Genomic DNA, 15,529 nt, shown 5'->3' on the forward strand with positions numbered 1-15,529 from the left:
GCAGATACTGCATTACCCTGCACTGGGCCTCTATGATGAATTCATATGTAGATGGACGACGACACAGAGGAAAAGTTTAAGTATTTCAACAGCGTCAATATTGATCACCCAATAGATTAAGAGACAGCTAGGAGGAGTTTCTTCAGAGGATCAAATTCTGCCCCCCCACCCTTTGGGTCGTGGCTGGCAGCACAGACAGACATTTATCAATGCAGTAATTTCAGCTCTGGAGTAAAGGGTCTCCCTTCTCAGCGATTGTGCGTCTAACAAATCAGTGCATTTTGTCCTTAGATTTACTCTGTGGTGACATTTTTGGCAGCGGCATTGCCGGACTGTGGGATAAGATGTGGAGAAGGTCCAGGGAAGGATTTCCCACCCCCCAGCTGCTGCACATTGAACTGCATTGTCCTGAGAGAGATGGTGATGATTAATGATGTTCAGGACCCCGGGACCCACTCTGCCCTTCCCCCTCTCCCGTTCCATAGGCTTCTATGACAGGAAGAATGATTTACAGGCTAGTTGAGGGTAACAGATATCAGGTCTTAGATCCAATATAGTTTAGTGTCTTTATGTGTGTGTGTGTGTGTGTGTGTGTGTGTGTGTGTGTGTGTGTGTATGAGAGAGGTGTGCATGTGCAAGTGAAAGTCAGAGTTAATGTCAAGATTCCTTCTCTATCACTTCTTATCCTACTCTATCTATCTATCTATCTATCTATCTATCTATCTATCTATCATCTATCTCTGTGTGTATGTGTATGTGTGTGTGCGTGCATGTGTGCAGACATGTTTATGACACTGTATGTGTGTCAACTTCAAAGGGCAACCTCAGGTATAGGTCTTCACTTTCTACCTTGTTTGAAACAGTCTCTTGGGTTGTTTATTTGTTTGCCCTCTGCATGTCAGGCTAGTTAGCTGGTGAGCTGTGGGGGACTCTCCCATCTCTGTCTCCCACCTTACTGTAAGAATGCTGCGTTGTAGATGCCCAATAGAACATCCGGCTTTACTTGAGTTCTGGGGATTTGAACTCAGGTCCTCACGCTTACACAGCAACCACTTTACCCATTAAGTCATCTCCAAGGTTACCTACCTAACATTTTGAAACAGGGTCTTTGAGGTAGGTAGAATAGACAACTAGCTCTAGGGATCCACATGGCTTTGCTACCTACCAGCCCTCCTAGTCCTGGGATTACAGATTACACTAAAAAGCAGCTTGTATGTGAGTGCTGGGATCTAAACTCAAACCTTTTGCTTGTGGAGCGTGCCCTTTCCTAAACCACCCCCAGCCATAGTTTACTGTATTATAAATAAATGGTTAGAGCCTTGCTTTGGGCACTTCCACTGATATCTTTTCACATTTTATTCTGCACCGTCTGTCTCAGCTCCAGACCCAGACCTTGCTTGTTTTGCTTTGTCCCTGGCCCCTTCTGTCAGCCTGCACTCTGGCTGCTGAGACCTACTTCATGCACTTGCATGGAGTGCTTTGCTGCTCTGGTCTCTGCACTTCCTCCTCTGGTGAGTCTCACTCCCCTTCCTGCTTAGTCTATGCCAGAGGCTCTCTGGAGCATCCTTCTCACATAGGACCCAACCAGCATCCCTGCTGGGTTCTCCTTAGTTCCAGAGAAGGAAGCCCCACTCTTGGCCAGCTCCAGCTGTGTTCCCAGAACCCACTGCAGGAATGGGATTTAACAGGAAGTAAAAGGGAAGACTCTTCTGGCTTATTGACCACCTTACCCTGTGCCAGGAAGCACTGTGCAAAGAGGCCGTGTGTGTGTGTGTGTGTGTGTGTGTGTGTGTGTGTGTGTGTGTACCTGGCATTGTCTGCAGGATGTGCAGGCTCCCTGTGGACTACCCTCTGCAGACGCTGGATAGAAAAAGAGCTAAAATGACTAGCCCAAGGTCACTCAGCCTAACTGGTGAATCAGACATTCAGGTCTTGGCTAAGAAGGTGCTCAAATAAAAACCAAGTTGCTTTCCCTGCTCGACAAAAACCCACTCAAACAAAAGCTTGGTGTGGTGGCAAGTGCTCCTAAACTCCAGCGCTGGGGAGGTTGAGGCAGGAGGATGCCCAGTCTAGCTGGCCCACTGACCTAGCCTACTTGGATAAAGGCACTTGGTGTGCAAGCTCAGGGACCCGGGATTACATCTCAGCAGATATGGATGTGCATTTTCTTGTAATCTCAGCACTGTGGTGGGAGTGAGGCTTGCTCAGAGATCGGAGGGTCACTGGGGATTGCTGGCTGCCTATCCAGCCCCAAGTGTGGTGAGAGACTCTGTCTTAAAGAACTAAGGCAGAAACCGAGAGAACAGGACATTCAGTGGCCTCTGCATGCATATTCACAGGCATGTGAATCCACATACCACATACATCTTGTTGGGGACAGGCCATATGGCCAATGTTCAGCCATCTTGTCAGAGCCTACACCTTTAGGCTCCTATTTCTCCAATAGTCTGTCATTTACCAGACATCAGCTGACCCTGCCGTGGTTCAGCAGTTAGACTAAAGATAAGCTTTAGACGGAGCCACCCTGTTGTGGTTTAGCAGTTAGATTAGATAAAGATAGCAAAATATTCGGTGTGGCAGGACATTGTGACCTGCTTAGAATTCCTCGCATCTTAAGATAGCCTGCAGCTGGGTTGCCATAGCAATATGCTTCCTTGCCCCCTGCCTTATAAAACCTCCTACCTGAAAAATAAAATTTGAGAGCTTGATCAAAGACTTGCTCTTCTTTCTTGTGTCTTGTGTTCTGTCCCTATACAGGAAAATTCTCCTCCCTAGCGTTAGTCGAACCCCGGCAGGATGGGTGATGGGTGAACATTTCACACATATACATAACTCTCACACATACACACTAATAAAATAAAGGGGAAAATACATCAAGGCGAAGAGTAACTAAAAAAGACAGCGAATGATAACTTCTGGCCACTGCATACACCCACACACATGTACCCATCCATGAACAAATTTTTTTGCGCATCACCATCACACGTACCCCTCCACTACACACACACATAGACACAATTAAAAAGAAAAAAAAAAAACAAGGAATACTGTGTGTTTCATCCCTCACTGACTGAACTGTTTTCTTCTCTTGTACTCCTTTCAATAATGCTAAAGCCAGCCACAGTAGAATTTTCTCAGCATTTATATCTGCGAGGCTTTGTGCTAATTCAAATGGTTTATGCTATTTCCTTAAAGAAAAAAATGGCACATAAAACCTACCTCTTAAAAGCATGCAAATCAGGTGAAGGCCTTTAATCCTGGCACTCAGGGAGGCAGAGGCAGGTGGATCTCTGTGAGTTTGAGGCCAGTCTGATCTACAAAGGGAGTCTAGGACAGCTAAGGCTACACAGAGAAACCCTGTCTCAAAAAACCAAAAAGTAAAAAGTGCACAACTGAGGGACTCATGAGGTTGCTGTAAGCTGTAAGCAACCTCACAACCTGAATTGGATTCTGGGAACCCACAAGGTAGAAGAAGATGAGATTACTGTAAGTTGTCTTCTGATACCTGACACTTGGGTGCACTTGCACGCACGCGCACACAGGCACACACAAACACACACAGTGTCAGAGAATTTAAAAGTCAGTGCTTTTAAAAAGTTATACAATTTGTACGTCTATTGCTTATCTCATTAAATAGCACTTTTATAGGCACCTCTTCCTCAGAAAACTACACCCTTATTTATGTGAATGCAAACATGTTATAAACATATCATAGTGATAAAATTATGCTACATATGGCCTTTAAGAACTCCTGTGTATGTGAGTGTAGATGCCAAAGCACATGTGTAGAGATCAGACCTGGTCTTCCACCTATTTTGAGACGGGGTCTTCTTGTTTCAGATGGATACACAAAGCTGACTGGCCTGTGAGAGTCTGAGAACTCTCCTGTCTCCACCATATGTCTCCCCAAAGTAGTAATGGGGTTCCAAATGTGTGCGACCATGTCTGGCTTTATGTGAATTCGCTGCTCTCCAGTCCTCATGCTTACACAGCAAGCATTTTACCCACTGAGGCATCTCCCCAGCTCTGCACCTCCCAGCCCTGCACCTCCCAGCCCTGCATCATCTCCCAGCCCTGCATCATCTCCCAGCCCTGCATCATCTCCCAGCCCTGCACCTTCCAGCCCTGCATCATCTCCCAGCCCTGCATCATCTCCCAGCCCTGCACCTCCCAGCCCTGCACCTCCCAGCCCTGCATCATCTCCCAGCCCTGCATCATCTCCCAGCCCTGCATCATCTCCCAGCCCTGCATCATCTCCCAGCCCTGCATCATCTCCCAGCCCTGCATCATCTCCCAGCCCTGCATCATCTCCCCAGCCCTGCATCATCTCCCCAGCCCTGCATCATCTCCCAGCCCTGCATCATCTCCCAGCCCTGCATCATCTCCCAGCCCTGCATCATCTCCCAGCCCTGCATCATCTCCCAGCCCTGCATCATCTCCCAGCCCTGCACCTCCCAGCCCTGCACCTCCCAGCCCTGCATCATCTCCCCAGCCCTGCATCATCTCCCAGCCCTGCATCATCTCCCAGCCCTGCATCATCTCCCAGCCCTGCATCATCTCCCCAGCCCTGCATCATCTCCCAGCCCTGCATCATCTCCCAGCCCTGCATCATCTCCCCAGCCCTGCATCATCTCCCAGCCCTGCATCATCTCCCAGCCCTGCATCATCTCCCAGCCCTGCATCATCTCCCCAGCCCTGCATCATCTCCCCAGCCCTGCATCATCTCCCAGCCCTGCACCTCCCAGCCCTGCACCTCCCAGCCCTGCATCATCTCCCAGCCCTGCATCATCTCCCAGCCCTGCATCATCTCCCAGCCCTGCATCATCTCCCAGCCCTGCATCATCTCCCAGCCCTGCATCATCTCCCAGCCCTGCATCATCTCCCAGCCCTGCATCATCTCCCCAGCCCTGCATCATCTCCCCAGCCCTGCATCATCTCCCAGCCCTGCATCATCTCCCAGCCCTGCACCTCCCAGCCCTGCACCTCCCAGCCCTGCATCATCTCCCAGCCCTGCATCATCTCCCAGCCCTGCATCATCTCCCAGCCCTGCATCATCTCCCAGCCCTGCATCATCTCCCAGCCCTGCATCATCTCCCAGCCCTGCATCATCTCCCAGCCCTGCATCATCTCCCAGCCCTGCATCATCTCCCCAGCCCTGCATCATCTCCCAGCCCTGCACCTCCCAGCCCTGCAATATGTATGCTTTTGTATTTGACTCCTCCTTCCACTTAGCATTGCGTTTTCAACGTTTGTCCACGTTGTAGCGTGGATCTGTACTCTATCCCTTTCTAGTGTATATTGTAATCTTACCACCATTTTCCTATTGCGTCACCTTTTCCCGTAGAGAAAGGCAAACGTCTATGCAGCTGACTAGGGCACAAACATAGAACAAAGAAAAGACTGCACCCAAGTCTGGCTTGGCTGCACTGGTGTTTTAACTGCTGACTTCATACAGCGCAAACTCACCTGGGAATAGAGTCTTAATGAGGAATTGTCTAGATTAGATTGGACAGTGAGCATGTCTCTGGGTTGGGGTTTTTTTTTTCTTTCTTTCTTTGCTTTCTGTCTTGTTAATTGATGTTGGAAGACTCATCTCACTGTGGGAAGGACCATTTTGTAGGCTGGACTCTAACTTGTGTAAGAGTGAAGAAAGCTAGCAGAACAGAAGCAGCAAACCAGCAGGAATGCCTATCTTCTCTTGATGCCCTTGACCGTGAAATTGATGGGACGGGGCACTTGAGGTAGTCCCTGCCTTGACTTCCCTTCAGTGATGGAATTGAAGTGGGCTGAAGTAAACCCTCTGTCCCCTAAGTTGCTCATTGTCAGAATATTTCATCATAGCAACAGAAATGGAACCAGGACACCACACAGGGCCACTGAGTTCATTGCTTACGTATGGAGCGTATGTAAAGGGTTACCTACATGAGCATGAGGAACACAAACCACCCCATCATGGTTGACAACATCACGACAGTTGCATCCAGAAGGTCTGTTTTTCAGCCAACCTTCTATGTTCTATTTTCTATATCTCCAATTGCAGTTGGCGAGGACAGGAAGAAACCACAGCTTAATCTCAGGTGAGGGGCCTGTGGTCCTCCCTCCTACTAGAAGTCTCAACAGCTCCATTACTGTAGATCCAACTACTTTGATATCGGTCTGTTCAGTTATTGCTGGGGCCACTGGGCCAAGGGAGTCTGTACGCCACGTTGATGAACTCATGTCGATGCTCAGGCAGTGGTCCTCAACCTTCCTAAGGCTGAGACGCTTTAATACAGTCCCTCATGTTGTGGTGACTGCTAACCATAAAATTATTTCTGTTACTATTTCATAAGGTTCATTTTGTGACTGCCACTGATCATAATGTAAATCACTGTGCTTTCTGACGGTCTTAGGCGACCCCTGTGAAAGGACTGAGCACCACTGCTCTAAGGAAAAGAAGCTATGCCTCTTCAGCAATCCAGACTTTGCTCCACAATCCCCAGTCAGGAGCTTCGCCCTCAACCTTGAGCCCTCTAGTGGCCTCCTTGGCCTTAGCAATTTTACAAAACCTGAGTCCAAGGTCTGGCCAGAGGAGGGAAATGGGGAGACAAACCCTTTGCTGAGGGTGCACCTGATTGTGTTTCTTTGAAGGCACATGTGTTCCTTTAACCCTCCTCCATATTTTCCATCCGTGTTGACCAGAGGTGCCAGAAACAGAGAGCTTTGTGGACTCAGGAAGCCTAAAAGCTTATCCAGCAGCAAATAGGCCTCAGTGCCCCTCTCCTGTCTCTACCCCTTATAGCTCTGGTATTACAGTGCACATAGGACCACACCTGGCTTCTACAGGGCTGCTGGCATTTGATCTCAGGTCTTCACACTTTCATCACAAGTGCATTTACCTGCTGAGCTGTCTCCCCAGCTCTCCCTGATCCTAAAAACAAACAAAACAAAAAACAAAAACCCATTTTGCCTTTTCAATCCATACTCAAGAATAAAACTTAGTTCAATTTAGCTTGCTTGCTCTGTCCTAAAACATAGCTTGTCATTGCAAGGTCAGTTTCCAAACTAGGAGGTTGCTGCCTCTTCTCGGATCCTTAAGAGGAGCTTAGCCAATGTTATTTTACAACTAGGACTTTACTGCCTCAAGCCTGTGTTTCATTTTTGCTGCTGGTGTTCAACAATCTAATACTAGTATTTCTGGTGAAATTTAATAAGTTACCTTGCCTCTAGGAAGATGTCATCATGTCAGTAAAAATCCACATTGTCTGTTTATGTTCTTTGTGCTGCTCGGTCTCTGAGTTCATACTGTCCTTTGGGGGCAGGGGAAATGCATGAGGACAGATGTGCTCACACAGTGTTATGTACACACAGGCACAACCTGTCATTGGAAGAGAATGCTCACAAGTGGAGATGGTTGCACAGGGAGACCCACTTGCTTGCCTGGGGAGATCCAGATGTCTGCCTTGCTGCAGGGTGGGGTGCAGGGGTGAGGACGAGGTGTACACCGTGACACACGCCCCTTCCCTGGGCAGCGGCGTGGGATTCTGTCATTAACCTTTGCATTCCGGGCATCCTCTTGGAGGGCACTGCCTAGGGATGTGAGCCTGAACTGTTCACACCAGGCAGAGAAATCTCACTCATATGTTTCTGATTCGTTTACACTCATCAAAAAAAAAATTGTGGTTTTAAAGAGGGAAGGGACATGCACTGAGTGCTCTAAGCTGTCTCTCCTGCTCGCTCTCGGCTCCCAAGAATGGACATGTCCTCTTTGCCAAGAGAAAACAAGTTCAGACTGTGGAATCCTCCACCCCAGAGGCTGAAGCAGCAGGGAGGCACACACAGGCAGGTCCCCTGCTAGCAGGAGGTGACTCCCAACAATGCTTCCTGGAGCTGAAACAGAAACTGGGAGCTGTCTTCTGCCCTTGCAGAGGCTGTCACTCAGTGATAATGATGGCCTCTTCCTTTCTACTTTTATTTTCTCCTCCCCTCATGGGCTATCCTAGGGGCAGGAGCATCAGTCCCCTGCTCAGCTTGCTGCTTTAAACCTTTCCAGGCTGCTATTGCTCCCCGCCTTCCTTCACAAGAGCTTCTCTGGAGCCAACCCACTTACTTCTTTTGTTCCTCATTTTTATTAACTGAGATATTGAAAACTCTCTCAAATCCTTATTGTCTTGGAAGGCATTTGGCTCAATAGCCATGAGTCCTGCAGTTAGAGAGACAGCTCAGGTCTCAAGAGCTGTAAGGTTCACATGCTGATCTTGCAAAGGACCCAAAGGACTGGAGTTTGGGTCTCAGTGCTCAACATCAGGTGGCTTACAACTGTCTGCAACTCCAGCTCCAGAGGTTCTGAAGACTATTCTGGATTCCATGGACACAAGCATTCGTGTGTGTGCATGTGCACACACACACACACACACCACCACCAACAACAACAACAATAATAATAATAGTGATTATTATTATAGCAATAAATTTTGTAATAACACTTGTGGATCTTGATCTCCAGTGAGCTGGCCTAGCTCTACTGGGCACTAGTCTACTATACTGATTCTTTTCTTTCTTTCTTTCTTTCTTTTTCTTTCTTTCTCTTTCTTTCTTTCTTTCTTTCTTTCTTTCTTTCTTTCCTTTCTATCTTCCTTCCTTCCTTCCTTCTTTTTTAACTTGAGACAGAGAGCCCAGGCTGTCCCCCACATTACAATGGTGTAGCGTCTACTCACAAGCCCAAGTTAAGGTGCATCACTGTGGGGAAAGTCAAGCAGCAGAAACTTGAAGTAGCTTGTCCCAACTCAGTCAAGATCACAGAAAAATGAATACACGCATCCTTATGAGTCAGCTTGATTTTTATGTTTTAGATTTATTTATTTATTGTTATGTATACAGTGCTTTACCTGCATGTACACCTGCAGGCCAGAAGAGGGCATCAGATCACATCATAGATGGTTGTGAGCCACCATGTGGTTGCTGGGAATTGAACTCATGACCTCTGGAAGAACTGCCAGTGCTCTTAAGCGCTGAGCCATCTCTCCAGCCCCTCGAGCTTGATATTTAAAAAAAACAAAACAAAACTATTTTTAGGCCCCCTAACCTGGGAACGGTGCTATACACTTTCAGGCTAGCTCTTGCCATGGAGGTTAACTGAGACCAGCTGCTCCACCACCAGATGTGCCTGCAAGCCAACCTGACAAAGACAACCCCTCATTGGGACTGTCGGCCCGCATGATTATAGACCCTGACAAACGGTGAAAACTGACCATCCCTGTAACTGAAGATGCCCTCAGACTGTTCCGCCCCTTCTGCCTCTACTTCTCCAGTGCTGGAATTACAGGCAAGTGCTGCCATGCCTACTTTTCATGGATGCTGGAGATCAAACCAGGGGCGCCCTGCCTGCTAGGCACAAACTCTATCACCCGAGCTACATCCTCAGCCTTTCTGTGTGCTTTTCTGGTCTGTTCTGTGGTTTTCAGTTTTAGCGCTCCCAGACATTGTTGCTGAGTCCAGTCCCTGTTACGTCATCATTTCCCAGCCAAGTGGAGTCTCTGGCTGGGGTGGCTGTTGCATCCTGGGGAAAAGAGAGAAGCTTCAGAGGCCACAGACCAGAAAAATAATCCTGACCCCCCCCACACACACACACACACTTCCATTTGTTCTCTCTTCTTCTCTTCTAAGATCTTAGGGTTACAAGGCCCAGCTCCAAGGGTTGCGGTGGGAACTTTAGACGGTGTCGCTCAGTGTGGTGATACATACACATGTAATCCCATCACTGGGGGTGGGGGGTGTGGAGAGAGACAAGAGGCCCCTCAAGGCTCAGTGGCCAGCCCAGCCCAGCCTAGCCTATCAGATGAATAACAAACTAGTGAGAGACCCGGTCTCAAAACAAACAGGTGACTGATGCCTGAGGGGTGACGTTTGTGCTTGTCTTCTGGCCACACCCATACCCACCCATAAACACACACGAGCATCATGCTTGTTGGCGTGGCCTAACGCAGTGCCTGAGGAGAGGAGGGACAGTTCCATATTGATTAGTATCAATGTCTTTCAGTCAAAGGAGGTACCGCAGCCAAAATGGAGGCACTAAAACCAAGTTGGAGGCAAGCTAGTTGGATGTAGAGCTCACTGCAGAAGAGATGGCACAGACACATGGAGCACCTCTGTGAAACGTGCTCCTGGAGCTGGGCAGACGGCTCAATTGGCAAAGTGATTGCTGAGCAAGCATGAGTTCAAGCCAACTGAATCCAGGTCTCTCACTGCACCCAGCACTCCCCATTGGGTAGACCAGCAAATCCCATGAATCTGCCTTTTCTCTTCTCTGCCTGGTGTTGTGGTTTCAGGTGTGTGCTAGCATGCCTGGCTTCTTCCTGGGTGTTGGGGATTCTAACTCATCGCCTTCCCTCATGGTTTTGGTTGGCACTTCCTGACTGAGTCCTCTCTCCAACCTCCCCTATTTGGCAGTAGGTTATTTATGTACTTATTTTTAAAACCACACACATACAAACACACAGACACAGATAAACATACACACAGACACATATACACATACACAGACACAGATACACACATAGACACAGACACAGACACACACACAAATACACAGACACACACACACACACATACACAGACAGACACACAGACACACACACAGATACATAAAAATACACAGACACACACACACATACACAGACAGACACACACACAGATACACAAACACACACACACACACACACACACACACACACACACACACACACATGCACGCACACCCTGTGGAGCATATGTGGAGGTCAGAGGAGGAGAACGTGTAGAAATATATCCTCCCCTTCCATCATGTGTGTTCCAGAGACTGGACACAGGTCCTCAGGCATCAAGCACCTTTACCTGCATGTGTCTATTCTTGTGGTGATGCCACTGAGTTGCAAATACCATAGCTTCACATCATGTGTAGAGGTACTTATTAAGCATTTGTTCATTTTTATTGTCTTGCCAGAGTGTATTTTCCAAGACTATTCATTACCATTGGTCACCAGCAACTCTTTATTCTCTAAGGTTCCTGTTTTTAATCTTCCCTTATGAGTCATTTCCTTCCCACCGACATTTCAAAAATTACATGGGTTGGAGGCTGGAGACAGGACTCAGCAGTGGGGGCTGGGAAGATGGCTGAGAGGTTAGGATGCTTTCTGACTTCCCAGAGGACTTGAGTTCAGTTCTCAGCACCCAACTCAGGGGTCCACAGCTTCCTATAGCTTCAGCTTTAGAGGAATCAGATGCCCTCTTCTGGGTTCTCCAGGCACTTCAGTCATATGCACTTACACACACACACACACACACACACACACACACACACACACACACATACACACATATGCACACACATGCAAACACACATACACATACACACATACACACACATATACACACACATGCAAACATACATATACAAACACATATACACATACACACATATATACACACAAACACACACACACATACACACAAACACAAACAAACACACACATACACATACAAACATACATACACACACAAACACAAACAAACACACATACACACACAAACACACATACACACATACAAACACATATACACACACAAACACACATACATACACACATACAAACACACACACACACACACACACACACACACACACACACACAAATGAGGAGAAAGCTAACAAGACTGACGGTCAGGGAGAAAGCCCAGTTGGGAAAGTGCCTGCCTTGCAAACTGTAGAACCTGATCTTGATCCCTAAAACGTGCTGCCTGTGGTGATGACCACTTGGAGCCCTGGCACTGAGGAGGAATGGACGCATGGACGAGAGGATCCGGGGAGCTCACTGACCAGCCAGCCTAGCCTAATTGATGGTCTCAGTCCAATGAGTCATACTGAAAACAAAACAAAACAAAACAAAAGAACAACAAACAAAAAAAGGTGAACAACTCCTTAAGCAAATACATCGGAGGCTCTCCTCTGGCCTTCGCATGCACATGGGTGTGCACACACCTCCAAGAATTTTTGCCTTCCCCATGTAGACACATGGACACACATGCACACAAAATAAAGTAAAATAAATAAAATACAATTTAATTTCTGCTTTGACTTTAGACCTGTAACTGACAGTGGCTAACCATAGACTGAAGCTCCTAGGAGATGCTCATTCTTAGCTTTCACCTACTGAAAGTTTCCAAAATGTATTTATTTAATGTTTGAGGAAGGGGCATGCGTCCTAGAGATTGAGTTCCAGCTCTGGCTTCTGGCTTGGCTGTAGGAGCCGTCACCTGCAGAGTCATCTTGCTGGCCCACTCCCCCTTCCCCCTTCCCCCCCCCCCCATCTTTAACATGGAACTACACCCAGGCCATTCTAAGACCCATTTTCTTCCCTTTCTTAATGGGAATGGTAGCGTTTGTCTTAACTGGTTTCCCCCCAAATCAAAATGGCATTTGCTAATTATGTGTGTATGTGTGTGCCTACACACAGGCCACCATGTCATGTGGAGGTCAGAGCACAAAACCTGTGGGAGTGGGTTCTCTTCTTTCCCCATGTGGGTTACTGGGACTTGAACTCAGGTCTTCAGGTTTGATGGCAAGCACTTTTACCTGCTGAACCATATACTGGCCCTGACCTTTCTGTTTTGTAGTGAGGACTGTTCATTGTCAGCTATACTTGGTCTAAAGTGCTTAAGTTAAGTAAAGGACGATGCCCCCTCCCCCTACAACACTTAACCGCTGCTGTCGTGCTTCTCCTTGACAGGGAGGGGGGCAGTGTCTGGACCTCAAGGCTGAGGGGCTGGAGTCTACAATCTGGGGCCAGCATGTGGCCGATGGCTTTCCTCCTCCTCCTCCAGCCCCTTTATTGTATCCATCTATAGCTCCAGCTGTGGAGCAACCACTTCAAATGAGCCACGGCAGCATGCATCAGCAACCTGAGAGCACAGGCGTTCTGCGAAGTGATGGAAATAAATACAGAGTTTTCTAGAAGGGGAAAGAAAGACTCTCACTTTCACTCAGTTATCACTTCAGGGGCTGTCTAGGTGACCTGAAAAACTCCCTTCAAGACTCAAGATGGCATCTCCATTGTCAAAACCCACCTCTCATTGGCTGAGGGAGAGCTGCCGTTCCTAGCTCTCACGTCATTCAAAGCCCAAACACACAGGGAAGAGGTACTGACATTTCTTTTTTAAAAGATGTATATGTGTGCACATATGTTCATGGGTCTGAGTATAAGCCACAGCATGCTTGTGAAGGTCAGAGGTCAACCTTGGGTGTTAGCTACTGCCGTCAGCCATGTTTGAGAGAAGGTCTTTTGCCCTTGCTTTCAGAGGTTCTTCTGTGTCTGTCCCAGGACACTGGGATTTCTGATGTGTCCCACTGCATCTGGATTTACTTGGGTCAGAGGAGCCGAACTCACGTCCTCACGCTTGTGGGACAAGCACTTTACCCGTTGAGCCATCTTCCTCAGTCAGACAGGGGGATCTCTACTGCACGTTAAGCTCTTCATTATCTCCGACATAAATATTATGACACTGCCACATATTTAGTAGCGGATAATGATAATACAATTCCTAAACGTTAGGTGTGACCTGGGGTGACTCTTGTGGAAACCTTTAATATAAAGCAGATATTCTGCATGTGAAGATGAATTTGAATGAATACAGCCACAAACAATGGACACTGCAGAGACGTGATGTGCACAATAGGGAGTGAGAAATGAACTTTTCATTACCAGTATGATTGACATCTTTTTGTGTCCACTCATATATATATATATTTTTTTTTTAAAAAGATCTTTGTAGTACTACAGAGAATAGCAAGGCTTTTTCTAGCAGCACTGATGGAGATGTTAAAAGAGAGAGTTCTGAAGCTTCAAGTCAACTGTTCGCAAAGACAAAGGACGAAACGAAATACGTTTGCAACTCGCCGTTCTTCCAAGATGTTTCCTTGCAAGACTTCCCCCACCCAGAGGTATCTAAATGATAAATCTTCCCTCAGCCGCAGGTGGGAGGTGTGCAATCCAGGACTCTGTAAACGTTTCCAGGAGGCTCCCATGGAGCTCTGAAGCAGCCGAGAGTGGCCCAAGCGGCCCAGCTCCTGAGCTCAGGCCAGGCTAGCGTCGGAGCTGACTCATCTTTCCTTCTTGTTCTCTTTAATTTTTTTTTCTTTCGTGTCTTTCATGTGGGTTTCACATCTGGAGTTATCCACTTTCCTCGTTATCCCCAAGGATTAGAGTTTCAAATCTGACTGCTTGTCTGCCTTCATTATTTCTGTGTGTGTGTGTGTGTGTGTGTGTGTGTGTGTGTGAGATGTGGTTGTGTGGATGTACATATAGGTGTATGTGTCTGGAGGTCTGAGGCCATCTATGGCTATCTTTCATCAGGCACTATCTGTCTTGTGTGCATTGTAAATACACGTGTGGAGAGACTTGAATAGATGTTGTGTGTCAGAACCTATCACTCTTTATTCCCTCGAGATAGAGTCTCTCACTGAACCTAGCCCCACTGAGCCTCCTGTCTGGGTACCATTCTCTGGGGTCACTGTCATGTATGACCATGCCTGGCTATTCATATGGGTGTGGGGAATTTCAACTCAGATCCTCGTGCGTGTACATCAGGTGCTTTTACCCACTGAGGCATCTCCTCAGGCCCTATGGTAAGTTTTGAGTCTGGAACTCACCAAGGAGGCTGGCTGGCCAGAGTACTCCAGGGATCCTCTGGTCTCTGCTTCCTCAGTGGTGAGATTATAAGTAAGTGTGTGCCTTGCTTTTTTTTTTTCTTTTAATATGTGAGTTCTGGGGATTAAACTGTGGTCCTCATATTTGCAAGGCAAGCACTTTACAAACGGAGCCTCCCCAGCCCTAAAGATATATTTCCTAAGAGTTACTACTGACATTAACAACAGTAAAGTATCCCACCTTGACAGGGAAATTTATTGCTATGGTAAAGAATGAAAGAAATGAATGAAGGAGGAGGGAGGGGAAAGAAAGAAAAAAGAAATTTCAACACTTGCAACAATCTCTTGAGATATTTCAGCCTTGAAACTTAATAGCACACCTTTCAAAACTACAAGCTCTTTATCAGATTTATAATGGATCATTTTTGCACCCCAGTTTATTTTTTAAAAATACTGTTTTAGTTTGTAAATCAGTTTTTCCTTCAATGCCAATGAATGCAGTTTCCTTTTCACTGACGACAGTGGATTAAAAAAGAAAATCACATGAAAAATTGATTGATTTTTATCACACTGAACTGGTGAATCTAAGCTATCAAAACACACTTTATCTCAATAATTGCTCTCATACTGGGCACACGAGACATGTTGTTAATGAAATATTGAAAGACACGGACAGATTTAAGTTCAGGGGACTGGGAGCAGAAAAGCACAAAGGCAGCTCAGAAAGGTAGGAGGAAGTTGTTTCTTTTTAAATAACTGTAAAAATGTTATATTATATTTTTATTTGTGTGTGTGTGTGTGTGTGTGTGTTTGTGTGTTTGTATGTGTGTTTCTGTGTGGATATGTGCATGCAGGTGCTTGCAGATGCCA

Source organism: Acomys minous, assembly GCF_964271855.1.
Source record: "Acomys minous genome assembly, chromosome: 1".
NCBI lineage: Eukaryota > Metazoa > Chordata > Mammalia > Rodentia > Muridae > Acomys > Acomys minous.